Source organism: Triticum aestivum, chromosome 1A (assembly GCF_018294505.1).
Source record: "Triticum aestivum cultivar Chinese Spring chromosome 1A, IWGSC CS RefSeq v2.1, whole genome shotgun sequence".
In the NCBI taxonomy this organism is placed as follows: domain Eukaryota; kingdom Viridiplantae; phylum Streptophyta; class Magnoliopsida; order Poales; family Poaceae; genus Triticum; species Triticum aestivum.
The window spans coordinates 312630676-312646929 of NC_057794.1; positions in this window are offsets into that span (position 1 = coordinate 312630676).

Genomic DNA, 16254 nt, shown 5'->3' on the forward strand with positions numbered 1-16254 from the left:
TATTCAGAGCTATCCAGATAGGTGTTAAGCTTGCATCGACGTAACTCTTTACGTCGAACTCTTTATCACCTCCATAACCGAGAAACATATCCTTATTCCTCTAAGGATAATTTAGACCACTATCTGGTGATCTACTCCTAGATTACCTTTGTACCCTCTTGCCAGATATGTGGCAAGGCACACATTAGGTGCGATACTCAGCATGGCATACCGTATAGAGCCTATGACAAAAGCATAGGGGACGGCCTTCGTCCTTCCTCTTTCTTCTGCCGTGGTCGAGCTTTAAGTCTTAACTTCATACCTTACAACTCAGGCAAGAACTCCTTCTTTGACTGATCCATCTTGAACACCTTCAAGATCATGTCAAGGTATGTGCTCATTTGAAAGTACCATTAAGCGTTTTGATCTATCCTTATAGATCTTGATGCTCAATGTTCAAGTAGCTTAATCCAGGCTTTCCATTGAAAAACACTTTCCAAATAACCCTATATGCTTTCCAGAAATTCTACGTCATTTCTGATCAACAATATGTCAACAACATATATTCATCAGAAATTCTATAGTGCTCCCACTCACTTCTTTGGAAATACAAGTTTCTCATAAACTTTGTATACACCCAAAATCTTTGATCATCTCATCAAAGCATACATTCCAACTCCGAGATGCTTACTCCAGTCCTTAGAAGGATTGCTGGAGCTTTGCATACTTATTAGCATCTTTCATGATTGACAAAGCCTTCCGGTTGTATCACATACAACCTTTCCTCAAGAAAATCGTCGAGGAAATAATGTTTTTTTGACATCCTATCTGCAAGATTTCATAAATAATGCAGTAATCGCTAATATAATTCCAACAGACTCTTAGCATCACTACGAGTGAGAAAGTCTCATCGTAGTCAACTCCTTGAACTTGTCGGAAAACATCTTAATGACAAGTCGAGCTTTCTTAATGGTGATACTTACCATCATTGTCCGTCTTCCTTTTAAAATCCATATGTACCTAACAGCCTTACGACCATCAAGTAGTTCTTCCAAAGTCTACACTTTGTTTTCATATATGGATCCTCTCTCGGATTATATGGCCTCGAGCCATTTTGGAATCCAGGCCCACCATCGCTTCTCCATAGCTCATAGGTTCATTGTTGTCTAGCAACATGACTTCCAAGACAGGATTACGTACCATTCTGAAGTAGTACGCATCCTTGTCATCCCACGAGGTTTGGTAGTGACTTGATCTGAAGTTTCATGATCACTATCATAAGCTTCCACTTCAATTGGTGTAGGTGCCACAGGAACAACTCCTTGTGCCCTGCCACACACTAGTTGAAGAGATGGTTCAATAACCTCATCAAGTCTCCATCATCCTCCCACTCAATTCTTTCGAGAGAAACTTTTTCCTTGAGAAAGGACCCGATTCTAGAAACAATCCCTTATTGCTTTCGGATCTGAGACAGGAGGTATACCCAACTGTTTTGGGTGTCCTATGAAGATGCATTTATCCGCTTTGGGTTCGAGCTTTATCAGCCTAAAACTTTTTTCACATAAGCGTCGCAGCCCCAAACTTTTAAGAAATGACAGCTTAGGTTTCTCTAAACTATAGTTCATACGGTGTCATCTCATCGGAATTACGTGGTGCCCTATTTAAAGTGAATGTGGTTGTCTCTAATGCCTAACCCATAAACTATCGTGGTAATTCGATAAGAGACATCATGGTATGCATCATATCCAATAGGGTGCAGTTTATGATGTTCGGACACACCATCACACTATGGTGTTCCAGGCTGTATTAGTTGTGAAACAATTTCCACAATGTCTTAATTCTGTGCCAAACTCGTAATTCAGATATTCATCTCTATGATCATATCATAGATCTTTTATCCTCTTGTCACGACGATCTTTCAACTTCACCCTGAAATTACTTGAACCTTTCAATAATTCAGACTCGTGATTCATCAAGTAAATATACTCAACATCTACTCAAATCATCTGTGAAGTAAGAACATAATGATATCCACTAAACGCCTCAGCACTCATTGGACTGCACACATCAAAATGTATTACTTCCAACAAGTTGCTTTCTAGTTCCATTTTACTGAAAATGAGGCTTTCAGTCATATTGCCCATGTGGTATGATTTGCATGTCTCAAGTGATTCAAAATCAAGTGAGTCCAAACGGTCCATTTGCATGGAGTTTCTTCATGCATATACACCAATAGACATGGTTCGCATGTCTCAAACTTTTCAAAACGAGTGAGCCCAAAGATCCACCAACATGGAGCTTCTTCATGCGTTTTATACCGATATGACTTACGTGGCAGTGCCACAAGTAGGTGGTACTATCATTACTATCTTATATCTTTTGGCATGAACATGTGTATCACTACGATCGAGATTCAATGAACCATTCATTTTAGGTGCAAGACCATTGAAGGTATTATTCAAATAAACAGAGTAACCATTATTCTCCTTAAATGAATAACCGTATTGCGATAGACATAATCCAATCATGTCTATGCTCAACGCAAACACCAATCTCGATGGTAGAGGGAGCGTGCGATGCTTGATCACATAAAGCTTGGAAAAACTTCCAACACATATTGCCAGCTCACCTTTAGCTAGTCTCTGTTTACTCCGCAGCCTTTTATTTCGAGTTTACTAACATTTAGCAACCGAACTGGTATCTAATACCAAGGTGCTACTAGGAGTACTAGTAAAGTACACATTAACACAATGTATATCCAATATACTTCTATCGACCTTGCCAGCCTTCTCATCTACCAAGTATCTAGGGTAATTCTACTCCAGTCGCTGTTCCCCTTATTACAGAAGCACTTAGTCTCGGGTTTGGGTTCAACCTTGGGTTTCTTCACTAGAGCAGCAGCTGATTTGCCGTTTCATGAAGTATCCCTTTTTGCCCTTGCCCTTCTTGAAACTAGTGTTTTCACCAACCATCAACAATTGATGCTCCTTCTTGATTTCTACTTTTGTGGTGTCAAACATCGTGAATATCTCAAGGATCATCATATATGTCCCTAATATATTATAGTTCATCATGAAGCTCTAGCAGCTTGGTGGTAATGACTTCGGAGAAACATCACTATCTCATCTGGAAGATCAACTCCCACTCGATTCAAATGATTGTTGTACTCAGACAATCTAAGCACAAGCTCAACAATTGAGCTTTTCTCCCTTAGTTTGCAGGCTAATAAAATCGCCGGAGGTCTTATACCTCTTGATGTGGGCACGAGCCTGAAATCCCAATTTCAGCCCTCAAAACATCTCATATGTTTCGCGACGTTTCAAAATGTCTTCGGTACCTCAACTCTAAACCGTTTAACTGAACTATCACGTAGTTATCAAAATGTGTATGTCAGATGTTCGCAACATCCACAGACGATATTCGAGGCTCAGCACACTGAGCGGTGCATTAAGGACATAAGCCTTCTATGAAGCAATGAGGACAATCCTCAGTTTATGGACCTAGTCCGCATAATTGCTACTATCATCTTTCAACTAAATTTTCTCTAGGAACATATCTAAACAGTAGAACTGAAGTGCGAGCTACGACATAATTTGCGAAGACCTTTTGACTATGTTCAGGATAATTAAGTTCATCTTATGAACTCCCACTCAGATAGACATCCCTCTAGTCATCTAAGTGATTACATGATCCGAGTCAACTAGACCGTGTCCGATCATCACGTGAGACGGACTAGTCATCATCGGTGAACATCTTCATGTTGATCGTATCTTCTATACGACTCATGTTCGACCTTTCGGTCCTCCGTGTTCCGAGGCCATGTCTATACATGCTAGGCTCATCAAGTTAACCTAAGTGTTTCGCATGTGTTCCGACGCCATGTCTGTACATGCTAGGCTCGTCAACACCCGTTGTATTCGAACGTAAGAATTTATCACACCCGATCATCACGTGGTGCTTCGAAACGATGAACTTTCGCAATGGTGCACAGTTAGGGAGAACACTTCTCTTGAAATTTTAGTGAGGGATCATCTTATTTAAGCTACCGTCGTTCTAAGCAAATAAGATGTATAAACATGATAAACATCACATGCAATCAAATAGTGACATGATATGGCCAATATCATATTGCTCCTTTTGATCTCCATCTTCGGGGCTCCATGATCATCATCGTCACCGGCATGACACCATGATCTCCATCATTGTGTCTCCATGAAGTTGTCTCGCCAACTTATTACTTCTACTACTATGGCTACCTGTTAGCAATAAAGTAAAGTAATTACATGGCGTTGTTCAATGACACGCAAGTCATACAATAAATAAAGACAACTCCTATGGCTCCTACCGGTTGTCATACTCATCGACATGCAAGTCGTGATTCCTATTACAAGAACATGATCAATCTCATACATCACATATCATTCATCACATTCTTATTGGCCATATCACATCACATAGCATACCCTGCAAAAACAAGTTAGACGTCCTCTAATTGTTGTTTGCATGTTTTACGTGGCTGCTATGGGTTTCTAGCAAGAACGTTTCTTACCTACGCAAAAACCACAATGGGATATGCTAATTGCTATTTACCCTTCATAAGGACCCTTTTCATCGAATCCGATCCGACTAAAGTGTGAGAGACAGACACCCACTAGCCACCTTATGCAACTAGTGCATGTCAGTCGGTGGAACCAGTCTCACGTAAGAGTACGTGTAAGGTCGGTCCGGGCCGCTTCATCCCACAATGCCGCCGAATCAAGATTGGACTAGTAACGGTAAGCATATTGAACAAAATCAACGCCCACAACTAATTTGTGTTCTACTCGTGCATAGAAACTACGCATAGACCTAGCTCTGATACCACTGTTGGGGAACATAGCAGAAATTCAAAATTTTCTACGCATCATCAAGATCGATCTATGGAGTAATCTAGCAATGAGGGAAGGAGAGTGCGTCTACATACCCTTGTAGATCGCTAAACGGAAGCGTTCAAGTGAATGGGGTTGATGGAGTCATACTCGTCGTGATCCAAATCACCGATGATCCTAGTGCCGAACGGACGGCACCTCCGTGTTCAACACACGTACAGCCCGGTGACGTCTCCTACGCCTTGATCCAGCAAGGGGAGAAGGAGAGGTTGGGGAAGACTCCATCCAGCAGCAGCACGACGGCGTGGTGGTGGTGGAGGAGCGCGGGACTCCAGCAGGGCTTCGCCAAGCACTACGAGAGACGAGGAGGGAGAGGGGTAGGGCTGCGCCAACAGGGAGAGCAAATCACATCTTATGGGCAGCCCCAAACCTCAAGTATATATAGGGGAGAGGGAGGGGTGAGCCCCACCTAGGGTTCCACCCTAGGGGTGGCGGCCAGCCCCAATCCCATCTAGGGTGGCGGCCCAGTGGAGGGGGAGAGGGAGGCGCACCAGGCATGGGCCTTAAGGCCCATCTGCCCTTAGGGTTTGCCCCCTCTTCCCCTTAGGCGCATGGGCCTTGGTGGGGAGGCGCCCCAACCCACTTAGGGGCTGGTCCCTTCCCACTATTGGCCCATGTAGGCCTCCGGGGCTGGTGTCCCCACCTGGTGGACCCTCGGACCCCTCCGGTGGTCCCGGTACACTATCGTTGATGCCCGGAACACTTCCGGTGGCCAAAACCATACTTCCTATATATTAATCTTTACCTCCGGACCATTACGGAACTCCTCGTGACGTCCGGGATCTCATCCGGGACTCTGAACAACATTCGGTAACCGCGTACATACTTTCCCTATCACCCTAGCGTCATCGAACCTTAAGTGTGTAGACCCTACGGGTTTGGGAACCATGCAGACATGACCGAGACGTTCTCCGGTCAATAACAAACAACGGGATCTGGATACCCATGTTGGCTCCCACATGCTCCACGATGATCTCATCAGATGAACCACGATGTAAAGGACTTAATCAATCCCGTATACAATTCCCTTTGTCTATCGGTACGATACTTGCCCGAGATTCGATCGTTGGTATCCCAATACCTTGTTCAATCTCGTTACCGGCAAGTCTCTTTACTCGTTCCGTAACACATCATCCCGTGATCAACTCCTTGATCACATTGTGCACATTATGATGATGTCCTACCGAGTGGGCCCAGAGATACCTCTCCGTTTACACGGAGTGACAAATCCCAGTCTCGATTCGTGCCAACCCAACAGACACTTTCGGAGATACCTGTAGTGTACCTTTATAGCCACCCAGTTACGTTGTGACGTTTGGCACACCCAAAGCACTCCTACGGTATCCGGGAGTTGCACAATCTCATGGTCTAAGGAAATGATACTTGACATTAGAAAAGCTTTAGCATACGAACTACATGATCTTGTGCTAGGCTTAGGATTGGGTCTTGTCCATCACATCATTCTCCTAATGATGTGATCCCGTTATCAACGACATCCAATGTCCATGGTCAGGAAACCGTAACCATCTATTGATCAACGAGCTAGTCAACTAGAGGCTTACTAGGGACATGGTGTTGTTTATGTATCCACACATGTATCTGAGTTTCCTATCAATACAATTCTAGCATGGATAATAAACGATTATCATGAACAAGGAAATATAATAATAACCAATTTATTATTGCCTCTAGGGCATATTTCCAACACCTCCCACTGGCCTCCCGACTGAGAAACTCTTTCTCAAGGAAAACCCCGTTCCGAGCAACAAACACTTTGTTCTCTTCCCGGTTGTAGAAGTTGTATCCCAAGGTTTCCCTTGGATATCCCACGAATATGCATTTATCCGAGTGTAAGCTTGTCTGACATAAGTCGCTTGACAATTGCTTCACAGCCCCAAATCTTTAGAAAAGAAAAACTGGGACTCTTCTCGGTCCACATCTCATGTGGTGTCTTGTCTACGGATTTTGATGGTACCCTGTTAAGTGTAAAAGCTGCAGTTTCTAGAGTGTATCCCCAAAATGACAAGGGTAAATCCGATTTGCTCATCATAGACCGGACCATGTCCAACAAGGTACGATTCCTCCGTTTCGACACGCCATTTCTCTGTGGCGTACCCGGAGGTGTGAGCTGAGGTACTATACCTCGGCTTTTCAGATGATCATCAAACTCCTGGCTCATGTACTCACCTCCACGATCAGATCGTAGAAGCTTTATAGTCTTGCCGAGTTGATTCTCAACTTCGTTCTGAAACTCTTTGAACTTTTCAAAAGTTTCCGACTTGTGCCTCATCAAATAGATATATCCAAATCTACTCAAGTCGTCGGTAAAAGTCACGAAGTACTGATAGCCACCTCTGGCAATTGTGCTCATTGGACCACACACATCACTGTGTATAAGCTCCAACAGCTCGGATGCCCTCTCGCAACTCTTTGCGAAAGGAGACTTAGTCATCTTGCCGAGCAAGCATGATTCACATGTCTCGAACGACCCAAAGTCAGACGAAGTTAGGAGCCCATCATCATGGAGGTTCTTCATGCGTTTCAGACTAATGTGTCCAAGCCGGCAATGCCAGAAGTATGTCGGATTTATCTCATTAGGCTTATGCCTCTTGACATTCACGTTATAGACCGGTTCCTGTTCCAGATTCAGTACAAATAGCCCATAAAAAATGGGTGCATAGCCATGGAACATACCATTCAAATAAAACGAATAACCATTGTCCTTTAAATTGAATTCATAACCCTGACTCATCAAACATGAGGCAGAAATAATGTTCCGACTAAGTGTAGGAATGTAATAACAATTATTCAATTCCAAAATAAATCCAGAAGGAAGCTGGAGCTGCATCGTGCCGACCTCCAATGCAGCAACTCTTGCTTTGTTACCGACCCTGATGTCAATCTCCCCTTGTGCCACACGCCTATTTCTTACCAGCCCCTGCATCGAGTTGCAAATATGAACAACCGATCCGGTATCAAATACCCAAGAGCTACTAGGTATGTCAGCAAGGTAAATGTCTATAACATATGCAACAAGTGTATCTTTGCCTGAAGTAGCATTCCCGGCCTTCTTGCCATGCTCTGCAAGCCACTTGCTACAGTTCCTCTTCCAGTGACCAGTTTCCTTGCAATGATAGCAAATGGTCTTCGAGTCCAGTCCAGACTTCGGCGCAGCGGCGGAGGTTACCATATCTGTGCCCTTTGCCTTAGCCTTCTTCTTAGACCAACTCTTCTTGAACTTAGCCGATTTCTGCACCATCAACACTTGATGCGTGCCTTTCTTAATATCCTGCTCTGCCACCTTAAGCATCCCATGCAATTCAGTGAGCTTCTTATCCATGCCATGCATATGGTAGTTCGAGATGAACGTCCCATAGCTGGGCGAAAGAGAACCCAGAACTGCATCAGTAGCCAGCTCATCCAAGAGCGGGAAGCCCAACCGATCCAAAGCTTGCACATATCCGATCATCTTGATCACATGTGGGCTCAGTGGATCACCTTCCTTTAGCTTGCAATCCATCAAGGATCGCCAGACGTTGAACCTTTCGGTCCTAGCCGGTGTCTGAAACATGCTCTTGAGACTCTCGATCATATTGTAGCCCTCAACATTTTCGAAATGCTATTGCAAATCGGGCTCCATACAAGCCAGCATCAGACAGCTGATCTCCGTTGATTCATCAACGAGTTTCTGGTAGGCATTCTTAGCTATGGCACTAGCATTATCAGCAGGTTCCTCTGGAAGTGGATCCTCTAGAACATGTTCCTTTTTATCATGCTTGAGAACAATTCTCAGATTTCTATACCAGGTGGTAAAGTTTGTTCCATTCAGTTTATCCTTCTCCAGAATTGATTTCAATGCAAAGTTGGGTTGAGCAGGTGGTGCCATTGATCTATAATAGAAAATATGCAATCACTAAGCAATGTGTTTATGTAGAGTAATTCTAGCCTTAAACGAAAATACTCCCACTAAAGTTGGCATCCCTCCGCAAACTTTCAGTGATTTAGGATCCGACTAGCACATGCGACTAGTGAGCTTTAGCATCACTGCTAGACAACATGCCTATCCGGTAAGCAACTACTTGCTAATCGTATCTCTATACGACTCCTGTCGGTCGGGAAGGTATCTCATACCCCGGCCCCCAACCTTCTTCGCCACAAGGCCCAAAACCATTTTGATAGCCTTGTCAAGTTAACCTGATGCAGTGCATGTCCGTGTCTGACACGAACCCTTCAGTTCAAGGACATCCAACGGCACCTCAATTTTATGAGCCCACTACTAGACGTACTTGATGTGCGAAGGTGCAACATCGGGGATGGCAATTCGCTTGATATTCATGAGGGATCTTTCTACCATTCTAACATGCATAGAAAACAAGAAGCATAACAATCACAAATAAACATATATTGTGAAATAGTATGGCTCCTTCATGGACGTTCTTCCAGGTCGGCTCCGACTCTGATGACCATCTAGGAACTCCATCTTGTTTGTCACGCCCGGACGCCAAGCCACCAACCCGATCTCTATTATCCAACTACTACAACTAGTAATGAATTTTACATAGAGTCACAAGTCGACACGCAGGTCGTTATACAATATAATGACAGCACTTTGGCTCCTACCGGCTGACAAACATGACGCGCAGGCCATGTACAAATTACAGACATGCATCACATACACATAAGCCATACTATTCACATCAAACCTGCAAAACAAAGTTATGCATAGAATCGCATTCTACCGGTTTGTGTGTCGGGTACGAAATACAAGGCGCTACGCATACGGCGGTCCCTCGTGGGTGCGGGCAGCGCCCGACGTTTTCAGAAAATACAGATCACATCTGAACTCCAATCACGCCAAATTCTCTGATCTGGCCGATCTCATCGATCATCGCGAATCCGATTCGGATTTACGTTTCACTGTTAACCCCGATGGCGGATAACCGACCAGTAGGGGTAGATCGTGTCACGACCTCATCGATCTCAATTGACAGAAAACATAGCCTCATCGATCCCCATGTGCAGTTGTTCTCATCAACCGTGCACATAGCCAATCTCATAAACGACGACAGATCTCATCTGCCGCCTCCACATATCTAATATGCATATGATCTAAATCCAAATCCTATAGCAGAGGCTCTGATACCACTATTGAGTTCTACGGTAGGGTGCATCGACTGCAATTAAAATTTTCCTACGCGCAGAACAACCAAGAACATGCTACGGGAGATGGATCACAGTTACCACTAGACGCGCAGTGCCGTGCAGCGAAAGAAGAGTTGGGGTAGCGTGTCCGCGTGGGTCGTCTCCTCCTTGTACGATCTCCCTCAAACAGCCGCTCGTCGGTTCCCACGTACAGGTTCGCCGGAGCGGCGCAAGTGCACCGCCTCTAATGGTATCCTGCGGCGGATTGCTAGGTCCGATCACACAACCAGCGGCGAGTGGAGGTGTCTATTCGCAACACATGCAAACCCTAGTGACAGTGCCGAAGTGATCAACCTCATGAGTGTGCGGCACCTCCACTTTATATAGGCGTCCGTCGCAGGCTCAACACTTGGGCCTCGCACGGACCTTAAAGCCCATAAGTATACTCGGCCACAATCCGGATACAACTCGGATCACATCTGACCAGTGTCCTCAGACCGGACCTCGTAGGTTCCTTCCCTTAAGCGCGCGACCCCTTAGGTTCAAGCCAGCTTGGTCGTAGTTCGGATCACCTCCAAACCACACAGTTGGTAGCAGCCTCTAGCAAGGCATGGCCAACACCAAGCAGACTATGAAGCCGGTTAGGCGAACCTATACATCGCACATCCATTCCTTTTACCACACGATATATGTTGTTGAGCTCAAGGCGAGTCTGTCATCCTTGTGTTAGCCCGACCTCTTTCTCGTTCCAGTGATGCCAACCACTATCTGGATTATCTCATAATCCTTGTCGCATGGCCATGCTTATCCTGGTCGGATCACACGAGGGGCCCAGAGTATATCTCTCTTGGTCGGAGGGGCAAATCCCATCTTGCTCGACCATGTCTCGCAGCATGGGTCTGGACAAGCCTGAAACCTAGCTTTGTAACTACCCAGTCACGGAGTAGCGTTTGGTCAGCCCAAAGCAAGTCTTTCACCATCCCGAGTACATGTGCCAGCTCAGGTCTCAGGACATAGAACGTATGTTGTACTAGAGACTCACAGATGACATATCGCTGCGTCTCATAGTTGGGTCTGTCCGACTCGGACCTTATCTCAACTCGGATCTGACTATGTCGAATCCAACTAGACCTTTTCCAAGCCCATATTATCCGGTTAGCATCCAATGCTTCATGGCTAGTGAGACCAAGCCATCAACCGTGTCATATGCTAGTCTAGTTGGATGCGCGTCCACACAGCCCTTTGGACTAGGGACCTTTTAGGACAGTTATCATACAATGCATAGTCCCACAAACAAGTCACATACTTGCTGATACACATCATTGATAATGTCCAAGGACTATCTTTATTCATAAACACATAGGAAATATCATCATACATGATTGCCTCTAGGGCATATCTCCAACAGTTAATGCTGCTTTGCCGAATCTTGTTATGAAAGATCAATTTTCTGGCCTTCCTAGTGAAGATGTCGCATCCCATCTAAACAACTTCGTGGATTTGTGTGATATGCAAAATAAAAAAGATGTGGATAATGAGATTGTTAAATTGAAACTATTTCCGTTCTCACTTCGAGATCGTGCTAAAACTTGGTTTTCATCTTTGCCTAAGTATAGTATTGATTCATGGAATAAGTGTAAATATGCTTTTATTTCCAAGTATTTTTTGTCCCGCTAAGATCATCTCCCTTAGGAACTATATTATGAATTTTAAGCAACTTGATCATGAATATGTTGCACAATCTTGGGAGAGGATGAAATTGATGATACGAAATTGCCCTACTCATGGTTTGAATTTGTGGATGATTATACAAAAATTTTATGCCAGATTGAATTTTGCTTCTAGAAATCTTTTAGATTCGGCTGTGGGGGGAACTTTTATGGAAATTACTTTAGGAGAAGCTACTAAACTCCAAGATAAAATTACGGTTAATTATTCTCAATGGCATACCGAAAGATCCTCCACTAGTAAAAAGGTGCATGCGATTGAAGAGATTAATGTTTTGAGTGGAAAGATGGATGAGCTTATGAAATTATTTGCTAGCAATAGTGCCCCTATTGATCCTAATGATATGCCTTTGTCTACTTCGATTTAGAATAATAATGATTCTATGGATGTGAATTTTGTTGGTAGGAACAATTTTGGTAATAACGCATATAGAGGTAATTTTAACCCTAGGCCGTTTCCTAGTAATTCCTCTAATAATTATGGTAATTCCTACAACAATTCTTATGGCAATTATAATAATATGCCCTCATTTTGAGATAGTGTTAAAGAATTTATGAGTTCGCAAAAGAATTTCAATGCTTCGATTGAAGAAAAATTACTTAAGGTTGATGATTTGGCTAGGAACGTGGATAGAATTTCTCTTGATGTTGATTCTTTGAAACTTAGATCTATTCCACCCAAGCATGATATGAATGAGTATCTCAAAGCCATGAGAATTTTTCCATTTATGATTTGGCTAAAAACGTGTTCTTCTAGTTTCCATGAAAATAATGATTAAGATCTTGAAGTGATTAATGTGACTCCTATCGAATGTTTGTTTTCCAATATAAATCTTGATAAAGATGGGACTGGAGATGAGTCAACTTTAGTTAAAAGGCGTCCCAATGATTCAGAGTTTTTAGATCTTGATGCACAAATTGATAAAAGTGGGATTGGAGAGGTCAAAACTTTAAGTAGCAATGAACCCACTCTTTTGGATTTCAAGGAATTTAATTATGATAATTGTTCTTCAATATATTGTATTTCCTTGTTGCAATCCATGTTGAATTCTCCTCATGCTTATAATCAAAACAAAGCTTTCACTAAACATATCGTTGATGTTGTGCTGCAATCTTTCAAAGAAAAGCTTGAATTGGAAGTTTCTATCCCTAGAAAACTTTATGATGAGTGGGAACCTACCATTAAGATTAAGATTAAAGATTGTGAGTGCCATGCTTTGTGTGATTTGGGTGCTAGCATTTCCACAATTCCAAAAACTTTGTGTGATGTGTTAGGTTTCCGTGAATTTGATGATTGTTCTTTAAATTTGCATCTTGCGGATTCCACTATTAAGAAACCTACGGGAAGGATTAATGATGTTCTTATTTTTGCAAATATAATTATGTGCCCGTAGATTTTATTGTTCTTGATATACATAATCTCACATGTCCTATTATTCCTGGTAGACCTTTCCTTAGAATGATTGGTGCAATTATTGGTATGAAAGAAGGAAACATTAGATTTCAATTTCCGTTAAGGGCATGGAAAACTTTCCAAGAAAGAAATTAAATTGCCTTATGAATCTATTATGAGAGATACTTATGGATTGCATACCAAAGATGACAATACCTAGATCTATTCGTGTTTTATGCCTAGCTAAGGGCGTTAAACAATAGCGCTTGTTGTGAGGCAACCCAATTTTATTTTTGTTTTTGATTTTTAGGTTCTGTTTTGTAATAAACAATTCATCTAGCCTCTGGTTAGATGTGGTTTTGTGTTTTAATTAGTGTTTGTGCCAAGTAAGACCTTTGGGATAGCTTATGGTGGTAGTTGTTTTGATCTTGCTGAGAAACAGAAACTTTTGTGCCCAGGAAAATAATTTTAATAAATCACAGAAGCGTGCTTTTGATCTGATTCTTTTTGTATCTGATTGGTACACAAATTTTCCAGGTTTTCCTAATTTTTGCAGAATTTTGGTGTTACATAAGTATTCGAGAGTTACAGATTACTACAGACTGTTCTCTTTTTGACAGATTCTGTTTTCTTTGTGTTGTTTGCTTATTTTGATGAATATATGGCTAGTATCGGGGGGTATGAACCATGGAAAATTTGGAATACAGTAGATATTACAACAATATAAATAAAGAATGAGTTCACAATAGTATCATAAAGTGGTGATTTATTTTCTTATACTAACGAAGCTTATGAGATTTTCTGTTGAGTTTTCTGTTGTGAAGTTTTCAAGTTTTGGGTAAGGATTTGATGGACAATGGAATAAGGAGTGGCAAGAGCCTAAGCTTGGGGATTCCAAAGGCACCCCAAGGTAATATTGAAGGACAACCAAGGGCCTAATATTGGGGACGCCCCGGAAGGCATCCCCTCTTTCGTCTTCGTCTATCGGTAACTTCAGTTGAGATTATATTTTTATTCACCACATGATATGTCTTTTGCTTGGAGCGTCTTGTACGATTTGAGTCTTTGCTTTTTAGTTTGCCACAATCATCCTTGATGTACACACCTTTTGAGAGGGACAGGCATGAATCGTGATTTATTAGAATACTCTATGTGCTTCACTTATATCTTTTGAGCTAGGCAATTTTGCTCTAGTGCTTCACTTATATCTTTTTAGAGCACGCCGGTGGTTTTATTTTATAGAAATTGATGAACTCTCATGCTTCACTTATATTATTTTGAGAGTATTTAAACAGCATGGTAATTTTCTTTGGTTATAAATTTAGCCCTAATATGATAGGCATCCAAGAGGGATATAATAAAAACTTTCATATAAAGTGCATTGAATACTATGAGAAGTTTGATTCCTTATGATGAAGATGGTGATATTAGAGTCATGCTAGTAAGTAATTGTGAATTTGAAAAATACTTGTGTTAAGGTTTTTGAGTCCCGTAGGATGCACGTATGGTGAACTGTTATGTAACGAAGTTGGAGCATGAGATATTTTTTGATTGTCATCCTTTGTGTGGAGGTCGGGATCGCGCGATGGTTAACTCCTACCAACCCTTTCCCTAGGAGCATGCATGTAGTACTTTGTTTCGATGACTAATAGATTTTTGCAATAAGTATGTGAGTTCTTTATGACTAATGTTGAGTCCATGGATTATACGCACTCTCACCCTTCCGCCATTGCTAGCCTCTCTAGTGTCGCGCAACTCTCGCCGGTACCATACACCCACCATATACCTTCCTCAAAACATCCACCATACCTACCTATTATGGCATTTCCATAGCCATTCCAAGATATATTGCCATACAACTTTCCACCGTTCTGTTTATTTATGACATGTTTCGCCATTGTCATATTGCTTTGCATGATCAGGTAGTTGACATCGTATTTGTGGCAAGCCACCGTTCGTAATTCTTTCATACATGTCACTCTTGATTCATTGCACATCCCGGTACACCGCCAGAGGCATTCATATAGAGTCATATTTTGTTCTAGATTCGAGTTGTAATTTTTGAGTTGTAAGTAAATAAAAGTGTGATGATCTTTATTATTAGAGCATTGTCCCATGTGAGGAAAAAAAGGGAAGAGAAAATGCCAAATAAAAAAAAGGAGAAGGCCCAAACAAAGAAAAAAAATGATGAGAGAAAAAGAGAGAAGGGGCAATGATACTATGCTTTTTCCACACTTGTGCTTCATGATCTTCATGATAGAGAGTCTCCTATGTCGTCACTTTCATATACTAGTGGGAATTTTTCATTATAGAACTTGGCTTGTATATTTCAACGATGGGCTTCCTCAAATTGCCCTAGGTCTTCATGAGCAAGCAAGTTGGATGCACACCCACTTAGTTTTCTTTTTGAGCTTTCATAAACTTATAGCTCTAGTGCATCTGTTGCATGGCAATCCCTACTCACTCACATTGATATCTATTGATGGGCATCTCCATAGCCTGTTGATACGCCTAGTTGATGTGAGACTATCTCCCTCTTTTTTTATTCTCCACAACCACCATTTTATTCCACCTATAGTGCTATGTCCATGGCTCACGCTCATGTACTGCGTGAAAGTTGAAAAAGTTTGAGAATACTAAAGTGTGAAACAATTGCTTGGATAAAACCGGGGTTGTGCATGATTTGAATATTTTGTTTGATGAAGATGGAGCATAGCCAGACTATATGATTTTGTAGGGATAAGCTTTCTTTGCCCATGTTATTTTGAGAAGACATAATTGCCTTGTTAGTACGCTTGAAGTATTATTGTTTTTATGTCAATATTAAACTTTTGCTTTGAATCTTACGGATCTAAACATTCATGTCACAACAAAGAAATTACATGGATAAATATGTTAGGTAGCATTCCACATCCAAAATTCTGTTTTTGTCATTTACCTACTAGAGGACGAGCAGGAATTAAGCTTGGGGATGTTTGATACGTCTCCAACGTATCTATAATTTTTGATTGTTTCATGCTATTATATTATCTGTTTTGGATGTTTTATATGCATTATTATGCTATTTTATATTATTTTTTGGGAC